The following is a 14,044-nucleotide window of genomic DNA, read 5'->3' as shown; positions in this document are numbered from 1 at the left end:
TGATCGGGAGCTGAAAGCTGGCGGTTGCGCGCGTGCACGCTCGCGTGAACGCAAGTGCTAGGCCAGCCAAAGAGTGGGGTAGCACTTTGAAAACGCACCTACTAAATGTCTCACCTGAGACAGCGCATGCGCAGGCTTAGGCAAGACCTAAAAATCTGTCTGGGATATGCCTGGGCGAAAATTTCGTTCCGTTCGCGGAAATTGCGATAATTTGACATTTTCGCGTTCCGCGGAGAGCGCGAAAATGTCAAAATTTCCGGTTTCCGCAGCTTGGCGATAATTTGTTTCTTGCTCGCGCTGTACAATAATACATTCTCGCGCGCGCGCGATCGCCTTACCTGAATCCCTGCGTTCGCCGACAAGTTTTATTGATCCGGTCGCGTTCTCCATGAGATGTTGTATTGTTTTTAGCCATTTGCGCTGTCTCGCGACAGTTCGCGCCCGCAGTGACGTCATGCGTCGCGTGATCACGTCTTTCTTCTCGCGATCATGCACCGCGAGACAACTCAAAACAAGATGGCCGCGCCCGCAAGCAACCACATGGGTAAATTGGCGACCCGCAACCATGCAGAAAATCTCGCGAACATGCGGGGAAAAAACTTCTGCATCTTCGCGATATTTCCGCTTGTTTGCGATAATTTTAAACATTTTCGCGATAATTTGCGAAAGTTAATTTCGCAAATTCCGCCCACCCCTAGTCTGAGATGGCTCCTCCATGCCCACATTCCTTTCCAAGACCCTGTGCTTCCTATATGGAACTCACAGGCCTCCATGCACTGTACCACATACAGGAACACATGCATTACAGCCTGCACATGCAATCACATGTGTGCCGCACATCGCAGTATCCTACCATGATGTAAGCCAAGTCTGAATTAGCTACACAGCTGCAGAACCTTACATGAGTGAGCCGGTAGTCCTCACTCTAGTGACCCCTGTAAAAAGGCTGATTCACTTCACTGACCACCATCACAAAAACTGTAGGATGCCACCGCCATGCTCGAGCTACCTAACTGTTGATAGGGTCAGTAGCCCTTTACCACTTATAGGGTAATGCTTTGTGTGCGCCTCCCAGTCGGCAAGATAGGCCTAAATCATGGCACACGTGCATGATCTGTGTTCGCTCAAAATGTGAAATCGGTACTAAGCATTCAGATATCGCTGCGGCTGGGGCACTCAGGACAGGGGTGCACATTCATCATAAAGCAGGAGGCTTTTCCGTCCAAGTAATGATGCATACCGCCAACAATTTTTTGGGTGTGGCTTTCGAGAACGCAGTAGTCTTAGAGTGTGCTTTGGGTCTGCCCTTTTCTAACAGTGGCTTTTTTGACCAGCCTCTTTCAGCCATTGTCCTTTAATTTTGTGAGTCACATCGAGGCTCTCCTCAGTGGAGCATTCATCTGTCACCTAGATACTTGCTGTTTGGGTGTATTCTTCCGCCACCGCTCAAATGCTTGAACTGCACGAAGGACTACTTTATAGTTATAGCCCTGTCCCGCCTTTCGTTCCACAATATCTCGCTCTACTGTGCTGACACTGCGTGCACTAGAACATTAAACCTAGACCTGTTGTCTTTACCAATGCTTGTTTTCATTGTGAATAATTGTCACAATCTTTATACAACATTTCTAGCTTAAATGCCTCCTTAATAGTCCCGCCGGCTTGGATCACTCCTTGTGAATAAATTAGATTTTTCTTCCTGTCAAATTTCTGTTAGTACTTTTGTAGACAACTTTTGACAGGTGCGGTATGAGACACCTTCTCTTTTGTCATTTTATTCCTGCCTAGTCTACAGCCAGCTATTTTATAAATGCACAATATTACTTGCTGCCAAGAGAAGTGGATGACAGCGGTGCCAAGCTTGAATAGTTAATCAAGACCAGTGCTTAATTTGAGCCGGTGGTTTCCGGTGCTCGGCAGAGACGCTTAATTGCCAACACCGGCCCTCATTACAGTCTGCTACATGATGGTGCTGTTTGTCTAATACAGAGACAAGCAAAACACCGGTTGTTTATCAATTCAATATACCTTAAAATGGCTAACCATTCTTATAGCTTAAAGCACCTTGGTACTGGGGTGAGAAAGTGGTCAATGGCCATCTCTGAGAATGGGATCTGAGTGACTTCGCCTTTCACGTGTTACTTTATTAAGATGAGCGGGGCTAGGTGTGTATCACCTTCAATGCTAAGCTCCTTGTCCACACCTGCCTCCAACAATAGGTATATCAGGACAGTGTCATCTTGCACCCCCAAATCTACACGGGCGTCAGAGGTCACATTTCATCCCTCATACCGTTCGAGCCCGCAGTTGAGAGGCTGCGGTACTGCGATACACAGATGTAAAGCAGGTCCCAACCCTGCTTCCCATTGGGTCAGGGCGTAATACAGGGCCCCGCATCCCCCGCGGTGCGAGGGTGGCCCCTGGGCTGCTGGGGGGCCCCCTCGGCACAGTACTTATGAGGGGGCCCCTCCGTGTATATTGCAGGGGGGCCCTTCAACTTTCGTTACGCCACTGCATTGGGTTAAGTACCCTGTCACGTTTGCTTGCCCTAGGCCTTTGTATATTTTTGAGGCATCCTAAGTGACATTTTTGCGCCCCTGGTAAAATTGTACGGGGGAGCATTCTGTTGCATTATGGCTAAAATGGGAGATTGGGGTCTGCTGCCATAGCAAGGGAGTCATGCGTGCGATTGTAAGCAAGGCCAAAGAACCCCTCAACTTCTAGTAAACGACGGCCTTGATTGGTGTAAATTAGGCCCGCGCGCGCGCACTCGGAGCCACTGCACGTGCTGTACTACTGACAGGTGCGACGCTGTTGAGGGCGCCGGGGAGGGGCGGCGGATTCGTGCTACACCCAGGCCCAAAAACTAGGGCGAGGAAACCACGAACCAACCCTGGAGGGGAAGGGGGGGGAATAAGGGGGTAGAGGGGAGGGAGGAAAGAGCCGGGTAGAGAATGATGCACCCTCAGAAGCGAGAGCAGCAGGGGCTCTGACCGCAGGTGCGCGCCTAACACCTAACACCTTTAATTATTTGTCAAGAGCTGTGTTTAGCCACGCAGTTGGCAGTGTCGCACTGCACTTTCTTCTCGCCCCTTTCATTCGCCTTTTCACCAATTAAAAATTGATTCAATTTTTTGTTCAATCATTTTTTCAAAAATGTGTCCTCGAAGCGATTAATTTACACATTCATTCTGTCATATTTTCATTCACTCGTTGCTTTATTTGCTCGTTCTTTCATTGAGTCTAATACACTCACCCTCTCTGCAGCGCCGTTCATGCCACGCGTTTCTCGGCCCTGGGCTCCGAGCCGACCGGCCCCACGGGTTGACACCCACCCTTATCTGCTGGCTGCAGACAGCACCTGCGGGCTCTCTCTGGCTGCACGAGTGAGTGCAGTGGCGCGTGACTGCCCCAGAGGGGGGCACTTCGGAGTGAGGAGACTGCAGAGAGGAACAGAGCAGGAGGGGCCTGGCTGAGGACTTTGGTGGGCTCCTCTACTGTAACAGTGCTGCAGGTCATGACTGAGGTACATTGGCAGATCTGCCCAGGATCACCAGAGCTCTGCGTGGTTCCTAATACTGGACTGGCGAGGGGGGGGGGGGGGGCGCCGCAGGTCACAACTGAGGTGCACTGCAGTAGCAGGAGTTCTGTGAGCATGAATTGAGGTGCATCAACAGAGCAGTGTGGTTGATGCAAGACCCAGAGGTCCACCGTCTTGGTGAGAGTGTCGGCCCGCTGCTGACCCCCCCCCCCCCCATCTCAGGCCTAGCAGAAGAGGCTCTAGGTGCTGCCTTTACTGGAAGCTTCAGGGCAGGCCAGCACCCCGCGACCCCCCACCTGCTTCCTGTGGTTAGCACTCATGTGACCCAGGCTGGTTCGGTTGGAGGGAAACCAGTGGGTGGGGGAAGTGGTGGTGGTGTCACTGCTGGGGGCGGGGTGTCATCACTGCCCTTATATTGGGAGGCCTCCGCTCCTCTCTTCCTCTTCTTCCTTGACTCCGCACTTCATAGGGCGACCACCAGAGTGAACACCCCTGTCCCGGCCAGTACCACCCCAGAGCGGCTGATGCAACAGAGCCACAGCCCAGGCCCAACGACCCCACCCAAGGTTAGGACCCTAATCTATCGGCCGCCAGGAGACAGGTGTCCAGGGTGGAGACCAAAGACCGCCACCCAACATCTGGACTGCCCCGGGACTCGTTGAAGCCGCGCCATGGCTGGAGCGATGGAAGCCAGCCACAGTCGAGGTCAGTCCAAGATTCACTGCCCTGCTCGTCCTCAAAAGGAACTTCTGGGGACAGGGTAAGATATCACTTCCTGCCCAAGTGACGCACCTGTGACTTCCTTCTGGAACATTCCACATAGGAGAATAACGGAAAGTTCCACAAGTGAGGAACTAGTTTCTAGAATGTTCTGGTTTTAAACTTCAGTCTGTTGAGGGCCTGCTGTAGCAGGCGTTGTGTGACATGCATGGTCTGGATTGGAATGCAAGTGGAAGTAATTTATAAGTTCAGTATTTCTACCAATATGAAGTCTTAAAACGACCACTTAATAAACCCCGTGCCTTATTTCTAAGCTGGCTGCGTAGTTTTTAGGTCCACAGTTTACTATCTGTAGCCTCACTTCTCGCTAATACTGGCGGAACTTACAATATAGCGAAATACGATTCATTTTTCTCAGCCCGCTGCCTCTGAAGGTCACTATGGCTGAATACGAGTCATTCACAGGTCATATCATATGCCTGCACGTTACAAACACATCACTGCTGTCTGTATGTGTCATATGCCTGCATGTTACAAACACACCACTGTGCATGTGCCTTACTTCTCTGTTTTATCCCACTGCAACTAGAACGCGTGACCTGCAGTGACACACACACCTCACAGCAGTTGTCATCGACACTGCTGCCAAGAAGGGATATGCCCAAACATTGGTTTGGGTTGCCTCATTTAGGAGTTTTGTACAAGTAAAATACTAGTTATTTAATGGATTTTAAGTACCCCATCAGAACTTATTCAACCTTCCTGGTCCTCCTCTCTTCCTCCTGTCCCCTAACTAACCCTGCCCTAGCACTGCCCCTGTTCTGGGACCATAGAAACACCATGTACATACATACATTCAGGGCTCAGCGCTCTCGGCCTTTTCGAGGCACTGCATTGCCTTGACTTGTGACCTACTCTGTCCCGGCCTCGGATTTGAGAGGCGCGCGCCTGGCATGTCAATGCCCTGTGCCCCAGTCATGTCGGCTGTTCACGGGTGTCCCTGAGCCGAGCTCGCCATTTTAAGTTACTCTCCTGTCACGGCACACTCCACTCGATGGGGTCTCATTAGAAGGTTCATGGAGTGTGCCCCGGTGACTCCACCCCTGAGAGTGACCAGCGGCAGTGGTAACTCCGAAGGGATGAAGGGGTGGTATATTACCAGGTAATAAGAGATGCGCTGATAAATGAGGAATTACCAAGGGAATCTGTAACCGCGCACTCAATCTGTGATCTCCGGGGTTATTCCCACTTTTCCCCGGTCATGCCTTGGTAAAGTAGGATGTATTTTAAATATAGGGTTAGCAAAAAGTGCTCTGAATTTGTCACTATGTAACGATTGAAAAAGTGTACATAAATAAACTACAGGTCCGACTCACGCCTATAGCAGAAGATGGAAAGATTATTTTCTCCTGAATGCGAATTTCTGTGCAATTGTAATTGAAGCAGTGCTGGGGTTTTCAGAATGGGTTTTCCTTGGCTCATTGTGAATAGTACTGAAATTTAAATCCACCAGAAAATGCTTATATTTATAGCTGACTTTGTTACCCTCCTAGGCCTATTGGAGTGTGCCATAAGCAGTTTGGACATTTCTTACCACTCGGGAGCCGCGGGCATTCATTTGGACTTACCTTCAGGCCCATTTCACTCACGCAACAGCCTTCCTTTTCTTCTGATCCTGAGGAACCAATTCACAAAGCTATTTCTATGTGTAATTTGAGTTTAGATAAGCAAATATCCCTCGTCACGGGCGCAAAGGCAGCTTTGGAATTCCCAAAAAGTTGTTTTTTGCTCTTGTGATAGGATTTACTCGCACAGATGTCTGTGTAAGTAAACCACTGGCAACTGCAGGTACAGGATGTTTTAGGGCTGGAATAACCTGTGCCTTTGTTCACACCACATATTCGTGGGTATTCCTTTTTATCTCATACACTTTACGGTCCTGGGAATGGTTAAAGATTTACTCTTGACAATGACAGGAATACATTCTTTTACAAGGATGTTCCATGGAATTGCCCCCAAATTAATTTTTACTTTTTAAGATATTACAAGGAACACATATGTTGACGTGTTGCAGGTTTCTAGGCGTTCTTTTGTAAATTCCTGAAAGTTGTAAATTTATACCCTGGCAATTTTGTCAACAGTGGGTGCCTATTTACGACTTTCTATCTCTTAATCCTGATAGGATCAGCAGCACCTTTCAAAAGTCAGAAACATGTTCACACCTCTGCGCACTAGGCTGCTTGTGTGCTCCTGACAATACTTCATTTGTAAAAAAAAAAAAAAGTAGGTGGAGGGATTCAACATTTTTCTTAGCTGCCGAATGCTAGTTACTAAATACTGTCTTTTCTTTCACTCATGCCACTTTCTTCTACCACCCCATACTTACTTCCTCTTGATATATCTTTCTGATTTTTTCATCTCCGCTTTCTCGATTTTTCGCTTTATTCCTACCTTTCCTGTCTTTCTCTTCCTCTTTTATTGCATTTCTCTCTTTTGCTGTGAGGCAAAGTCTGCTGAAAAAATCATAAGTCCCGGGCTTCCAAAATGGCTGTCAGTGCCAAGCACCTGAAACCAGCGCTGTGTGGGTACTCTGATACTTTCTCCAGTGCCGGATAAACTTGACAAATGGGAGCCCACCCGTTTTAATAAATCCTCTTTGGTAGTTATTCCTCTAGGGCAACCGACCATATAAGGACACATTCTGCTGCACGCACCCCATTCCCTTGAATCACAGAGGCCCAGCTGGGGATAATTTATGCATAACTGAAGCATGTGATCAATAACAAACATGAACTAATCTTTCCTCTAGACTAGAAACTGCATGTAACTCATCACCGCACCTGCTCTTATAATGCTGCATAATATAGCACTACCTGCAGCAATTATAATTAACACCAGAAATTACCTCTGCCTACCACTGGATGGCGTGCTACTCATCCGCAAAGCCATGCCTTGTCAGGTTTAGTAATCTCTCTATAAATCTAACATACAGTACAATAATTCAGTGTACTCTTTTTTGAGCAAGGCTATAGTAATGTGCGGAAAGATCAAAAACAACACTTGCATTCAACTAATCAAGACATGCGCCTTCGTTTTTGCTTTTTGGACCAAAATGGAGTTCAAAGCTTTTTTCCTAAACACTTAGGTGACTGTTTTAAAGAAACAACAAGCTCCAACTCTTTCAACAACAAAAGATATTCTAGAATATTGTTTTTAAATAAATACACCAAATATTTTTTCTTAAGTTTATTTTTTAAGTGAAATGATTTATCAAGTTGGTTTTGTTAGTTAATATGTGAAATATTATACATGTTATATAGTGTTCGAAAAATGTGGGATTGCTGGACGGTCAAAATGCACTATGAGTCATTTTCCCATGTCTTGTGCTTCCCGCTCGCCAGCGATTAGTGAAACTCCAGCTCTTCCGAAAACTAGACATTGCAGAAGTGCAGATTCTTAACCAAAACAGGATATATATATATAGTCGCTCGAAAATATATTTTTATTTAATGGGATACATATATACAGAATACTTAGATAGGTCTAGTGGCGCTGGTCCTAATTCACAACAGTTTTAGTCCGCCTAAGTACCACTTAGGTGGGCCAAAAATGCTATCTTCTTGCACTAAACAAAACCAGTGAATGGAAATCCCAGAGCTGTAGAGAAAGGGCGCCTAGAAGAAGAAAGTGCTAGCTTACCATATTTCTGGTAGACAGCACTATACAAATGCTGGTACAATAACACATTTTGGACCAACAATTTGTCATCCATTTAGGCCTCCAGAGGGAACATACAGCTATGGAATATCAGTAAGTGTGGTGGATTTTAGGCAGGTGACGTTTATGATCAAGGTTGGAAAATGGGTGTTCGGAGGGGGGAACAGGAGGTGACCATTGGGAAATTTGAGTTATCACCCACAAAATCTACAATCGGTGAATATTAACAATGTGTTTGTGTTTTACACTCAGTTTGTGTAACTACACTTAGGGTCCAATCTGACACACTTTCTTTCACACCTAGGTACGCCTTAGGTCAAGGAAATCTACCATCTGTGGGTATAAGTATCTAACCTTGAATCACACAATCAAGAACTTTAGTCGTAGACACCCTCAGGTGAAACTTGCTACTAAGCAAAAATGTCTAGCATTTTAAGTAGATGCGTAAGAGCGGGCGCACTGTTTACACAAAAAGGACTAGAAGGTGGCCATTCAGAGGCTGCAGCACTCACATAGTCCTAGACTTCCGGGTAGTCACACACTGTGCCAATAGATGTTCCTATTCAGTTTGCCCACTCAGTTTGCTAAACAAAAGGTGGAGTAAGTGTGCAAATAAGATGTGAAAATACCTAAAAATCCTCTGTTTTAAAAATAAGTAAAAGTTTGGTGATATCGAACTGGAACAGTATTTCCCCAGAGTAGGATTTAGGGCAGGAGGAGTGAGCATGGGAATCTACAATTTGTGCAGATTTTCATGCATAAATTTGGGATTTTAGTGAATCCCTTAAAATCAGAAATCTGCACCTGGACAGAAGTGGTGTTAAAAACACCCAAGGACCCTCATTTTTATTAGGGATGTGGAGGGGGGTTTGATTTCTACACATTTAAACACATTTCCTGGATGGAATAAAATGATAAAAAGAATTAAAGTGCAGTCGCATGTGACAGCCACACTTGATCTGATGGATTGCTTTTCTGAGGCAATCTTTAGGAGGAAGTGCAGGGTGGAAGGAGCAACAATGGACATCTGGGCACTACAATCCCAAATTTGCATGCAAACCTAAAATTCTGAAAATATAATTGATCAGGGTTCTTTGGGAATGTGCCCTAAGTTTCCCACCTTGGGTCCTATGGTCTTGCAGATGTGCTGGGTCTTAGCACATCCTTTTAATTCTTGATGCGCGCTGGTCGTTGGTGGACATTTCCCTCAGTGGACAGGTAATCTTTAAATAAATGGCTTTTCCCTTTATTTGGAAATTGTGTGTCAAAGAGAGGGACGAGATAATGCCAGATGGCTAAGAACCTTAGAGTTGTTCTAATCCCGGCTTCAACACTTTGCCGTAAAAAATCATGTGATTCTGGACAAATCATTTCTTATCTACCTCAGTAGTAAAATCTGCAACAAGATAAACAAAGTAAAGAGAGTTACAGTTTGGTGTATATTACTATCCAATATACCCACCCCTAGTGCAGCCTGGTTTATGATATGTGTTCTCAATGAATCCCTGGACACCACACTGCATTTTGTACAGTGCCTTGTGTTTGAGACACTCCTATTAAGAAACATTTTCTACATAAAGTGGTCCACGGCTCCATATATATATATATATACAGGGCATCTGGAACAATGTGGGAGGATCAAATTATATGGCAGGGTTGACTAAATTATGTGACAAGAAAAGGAAAATTATGTAGCGTAATGCTGCAATTTTCTGACAGTAGTACTTCATTATTCTGTCATTTTTACTCACGGTTACACTGGCTGGGCAAAGATTGCACCTCATTAGCGTTAGTTACAACCACATACAGCAATAAGCAACTCAAGGATGACCAGTTAACTTATCTGAAGGGCCTTCCATAGCACACAAACACGTCATGTTTTTAATAACTCTTTAAAGAAAAAAAATTGGAGACACGGGAAGCCACACTCATAAAAAATAAAGAAAATGAGGCAGGCCACAGAAGCCGAAATCATGCCCAGGTGAAGGTCGCCCCTACCAACAGAATGAAGCTGAGCACCAAATAATGAAATATTGCCAAAAACCCACCAAAAGGCACACAGGGATTGCAGGAGGAAGGCACAAAGGGATTATTCTAGTGGACCATCGCCACTCTCAGTTTCCACCAGCAAGAAGGTCTCCACTTCTACTCCAACCAGAGGGTAAACTGATGGGAGCGAAGTAACTGCATTCAGAGGGCCTTGGGTGACGCTGGAGACCGGTGTATATATGTGTATAGAGAGGCAGGCAGGGCCCTAGTGTACTTCCAAACTCAGATTCAATGTTTTATTATCGGAGGTTTACGTGATGGTATTTCTATTAATGTTAACACGGAAACAGCCATTCCAGACTGAATTGGCTAAAAACACCTCCCATTTCGAAGGTCATAATATACATTATTTCCTTCTCATGATGATGTCATGTTTTTCTGTCTTTTTGATACTAACATTTTGCCTTTTATCACTTTGGATCACCAACATTTTGATTGTATGTTGTTTAATTCACACCTGCATGGTTGTTTTTAATATATAACAAAAAACTGGATGTTCTGCTAATTGAATTTTGTTTTCTTGATTCAACAGGTACTGCAAAAGGGAGGCCCAAGACTCTCCATTTTGATTACGTGGATTTCAGCACCAAGATGGCGCCCATGGCACGGTGGCCAGGAGGTCTCAACAGACGAGAGCATACCTGTATCAGGAGCATGAGTGCTTAGTTAGGCTGTGCTGCGCACTAACCATGCACTAAACACACCTTAACTCATCACCGCGGGCTTCTCAAACTAATTTACCAATCTCATTCTAGTGAATTGCAGTGCACTTGCAAAGGATTTCCAGTGTAGCACAACAGTGCAGTATAGATAGTTTCACACCTGTGTTATTTGGCACCCCACAATTAATGTGCAGTGGACTCAGGGCCGGCTTTAGCGCTGGTGGCACCAGGTGCGAGAATAATTTTTGTCACCCCCACACCCCATGACCGCCTCCTCGATTCTCTCACTACCACCACCAGGCATAAGTGCCCCTCCTCTCTCCAATCATAAGTTATTGCTAAACAAGCGCCCCCCCTCTCATGAGGTCAGCGGCCCCTCCACAGGTCAGCGCCCAGTGCGGCCGCACCAGTCGCACTGCCCTAAAGCCGGCCCTGAGTGAACTTAAGGCCTGATTTAGTTGTCAGCAGGGATTGGCAGAGGGTTTTCCTCCACCACCCTGGGTGGACTATCTCCCAGCATATTTTGAGATCTCCGTCGGCTCTGTAGTGATCTCTGGGTCCCTGAAGACACTGAAAGTTTGATAACCGGCCGCTGTGTGTCACGTGACTTCTCACCAAGCTTTTTTGTCCTGCCAAAATAAATATCTAACCTGGGAGTTTGTTTTTGAGAAACCAAAAAATAAATGACATGAACAACCTGGGAGTTTCCTTCCAGTGTGTAGGGGACAATTTTCAATATTTTCTGTTCCAGACCGCCAGGGTTCCCCTTGTTGTCCCAAACAGGAAAAAGTACGTCAGACTAATCACTCCAAGTAAGGCAGACGGACTGATGTATCTACACAGAGGGCCACAACTCTGTCTTGCTGGGTTGGCTCCTCCGTTTGAGCGGAGGAGCATTGCCCCACTAGAATCATGACCGTGCACCCGACTTTAAATAGGGTGGGCAGACCGTCCATCTGGCAGACAGGGTGCAGAATCACGCCCTTAGTTTGTAACGCCAGCACTACTCTATATTGCAGAATGTATATAGGGTGCAATTTAATTCCAAACAGTATATTAACAGATGCAGTTTCCTCCAGTGTAACTCAATAGAGCACAGGGCCCCTGCAGTGGGACCCACAGTGTTCCTCAGTAATGCATAAACAGATACCTTCAGGGTATCACTACATATGTGCAGTGTAATTACTGAATAATTATAGTGTAGTATAGTGATACCTATTGCAGTCACAGTCAGTAGCTAAAGCATAGCACATACAAGCACACATACCATAAGAAAACACCACAATATAAGTTGTCATATTACACAATGTTGTGTCACTTATGCAACTGTGTGTACATATATAGCAAGCGAAACACATCACAGACACACATGCGCTACATAATACGTAACAGCATTCTTTTTATGGCCAGCATGCAGTAGAGTTCGGTTGTATGCAGAACAGATGCAGTGCAGCTCAGTATTGTGCAGTGTCCGCATTGTGACTACTGCATGCCTCTTGTGTAACTAAACCTGTGGTGCCTGAACTTTATTTGCAGGGTCACTCCAGCGCTGTTCAGTACTGCACAGTGGATCTGTGGTGTAAATTGTGTGAGCGCCATCCAGTGTATCAGCGGTAAGTAGTGTGCAGTGTAATGGTTGTATCCTTGGGTAGTTTAGCGCCAGTGTACGTACTGCACAGTTTAAACGCAAAAGTAATTCCTTTTCCAGCAGTGTCATTCTGTGCTAACCTGTTTTATTTGCAGTGCAGCCTTGGAGCGGCAAAATGTCACTATTGCCACTTTAAAAAACACACAATACCATGATCCGAGAGTAACCCTGCGCAGCGATCTTTTTGTAACCCATGTGTAATTCAAGTGATGCCCCTACTCCCAGACTTGTATGTGTATCCATGGTGCCATGCTAACATAGCTTTAGTATGGTCATGTTGACATTATAGAGCAAACTGTAAATATGTTGCGATTCTAGAGTAAACTGCACATTACCATGTGTATTTTCTGTTTCACCCTGGTTTAATTGTAACCTGCATGTTTCTCATGTTCAAGTCCTGTTTAGCCTCAATTACATTGTAACCTGCATGTTACCCATGTGTAATTCATGTTTACCTATGTGTAATTCCAGTATAACTCCGGTTTCTTTGTAACCAGCATATTAACCTTGTGTAATTTCAGTATAATCCTGGTTTCATTATAACATACATGTTACCCATGTGCAATTCCTGTATAACCCCGGGTTCATTGTAAAGTGCATGTTACCCATGTGAAATTCCAGTTTAACTCTGGTTTCATTGTAACCTGCATGTTACCCTCATGTAATTCCAGTGTGCCATTTTTAAACCCTTGTGCAGCCATTGTCTAGCCTAGCGCCCATATACACGCCTACAAATTTCATAAACGTATTTGTAATCCCGGAGTAACCCCAGTGAAACATCTGTGCAACCAATGCTAGAGTGAACTGTGCACCAGAGTGCAGTTTCAGTGTAATATGCGTGTCTCCGTAGCCTCATTCAAGATAAACCCGTGTTTAAACACTGTTTAATTACTATGTAACTTATTTGTAACACAAATACAATTCCAGTGCGACCTTTGCGAAATGCTGCTATTATTCAGCTGAGACCTCTGCATCGTACCCTGGGCAGATCCAGTGTGTCATTTGTAATCCTAGTGCTTTCCAAAGTAACATCTGTGCAGTAACAGTGCAATTCCAGTGTAACCTCTGTGTAACCCTTGTATACTTCAATGTGCATTTTGCCTGCCCATTGTAACCCTATTCTCTTGCAGTTGGCCTTCGGTGTGTTACCCTAAACTGTATATTGTATGCCCGCCACCCCGCTCCGGTGCATGAGCCCGAGAGAGGCAGTGCCAGTTGTTCCACCAAACAGGCACTGACTCTCTTGGAGTTAAATCGTGAACGTCTGGAGGCAGCGGGGTACCTGAAGACGTGGACACCCCAAAGTACCAAAACCTGGGACCCTACAGAGACCATCAGGATATACAGTGGAGTCATCCATAAAGTAGAAAGCACTACTAAGCCCATGCATACAGTGTAGTGTTTCCTACTTTATGGATGAGTGTACTGTGGGCTTCTGACTACATGGATCAACAAGAAACCCCGCCCCGGAGCCGCTGTGGCACCACGCAGCAGACGTGTCCGTCCATCCCATCACCTGCGTATTGTTACTACTGTATGATCTGCCCTCTCTAGGGACATGGATGACTTGGTAGCAATTGAGATATTAAATCAGCAGTACGTTGATCACCCTTTCTGTCATTTATTATGGGTGGGTGGCTGGGGCTGGAGATGGGCACCCGGGTTTCCACAGACTTAGTGTTCTTCAGGGCGTGAACGTTAAGGATT

General features: G+C 45.7%; 2 long non-coding RNA genes across 2 annotated transcripts in view; one reads left to right on the top strand and one right to left on the bottom strand.

Annotated features, from left to right (window-relative positions):
• Positions 1-14,044, bottom strand: part of LOC146811376 (uncharacterized) — a 316,012-nt gene that overhangs the window by 291,723 nt on the left and 10,245 nt on the right. The window lies entirely within an intron of this gene.
• Positions 4,002-13,942, top strand: LOC146811377 (uncharacterized). Its single transcript, XR_014966720.1, has 2 exons — positions 4,002-4,246; positions 10,560-13,942. It is a non-coding gene; the product is annotated as an uncharacterized LOC146811377 (long non-coding RNA).

The sequence above is a fragment of the Triturus cristatus genome, chromosome 7 (genome assembly GCF_964204655.1).
Source record: "Triturus cristatus chromosome 7, aTriCri1.1, whole genome shotgun sequence".
NCBI classification, from domain to species: Eukaryota; Metazoa; Chordata; class Amphibia; order Caudata; family Salamandridae; genus Triturus; species Triturus cristatus.
Note: the sequence above shows the minus strand (reverse complement) of the source record. Positions and strands in the feature narration are given on the sequence as shown.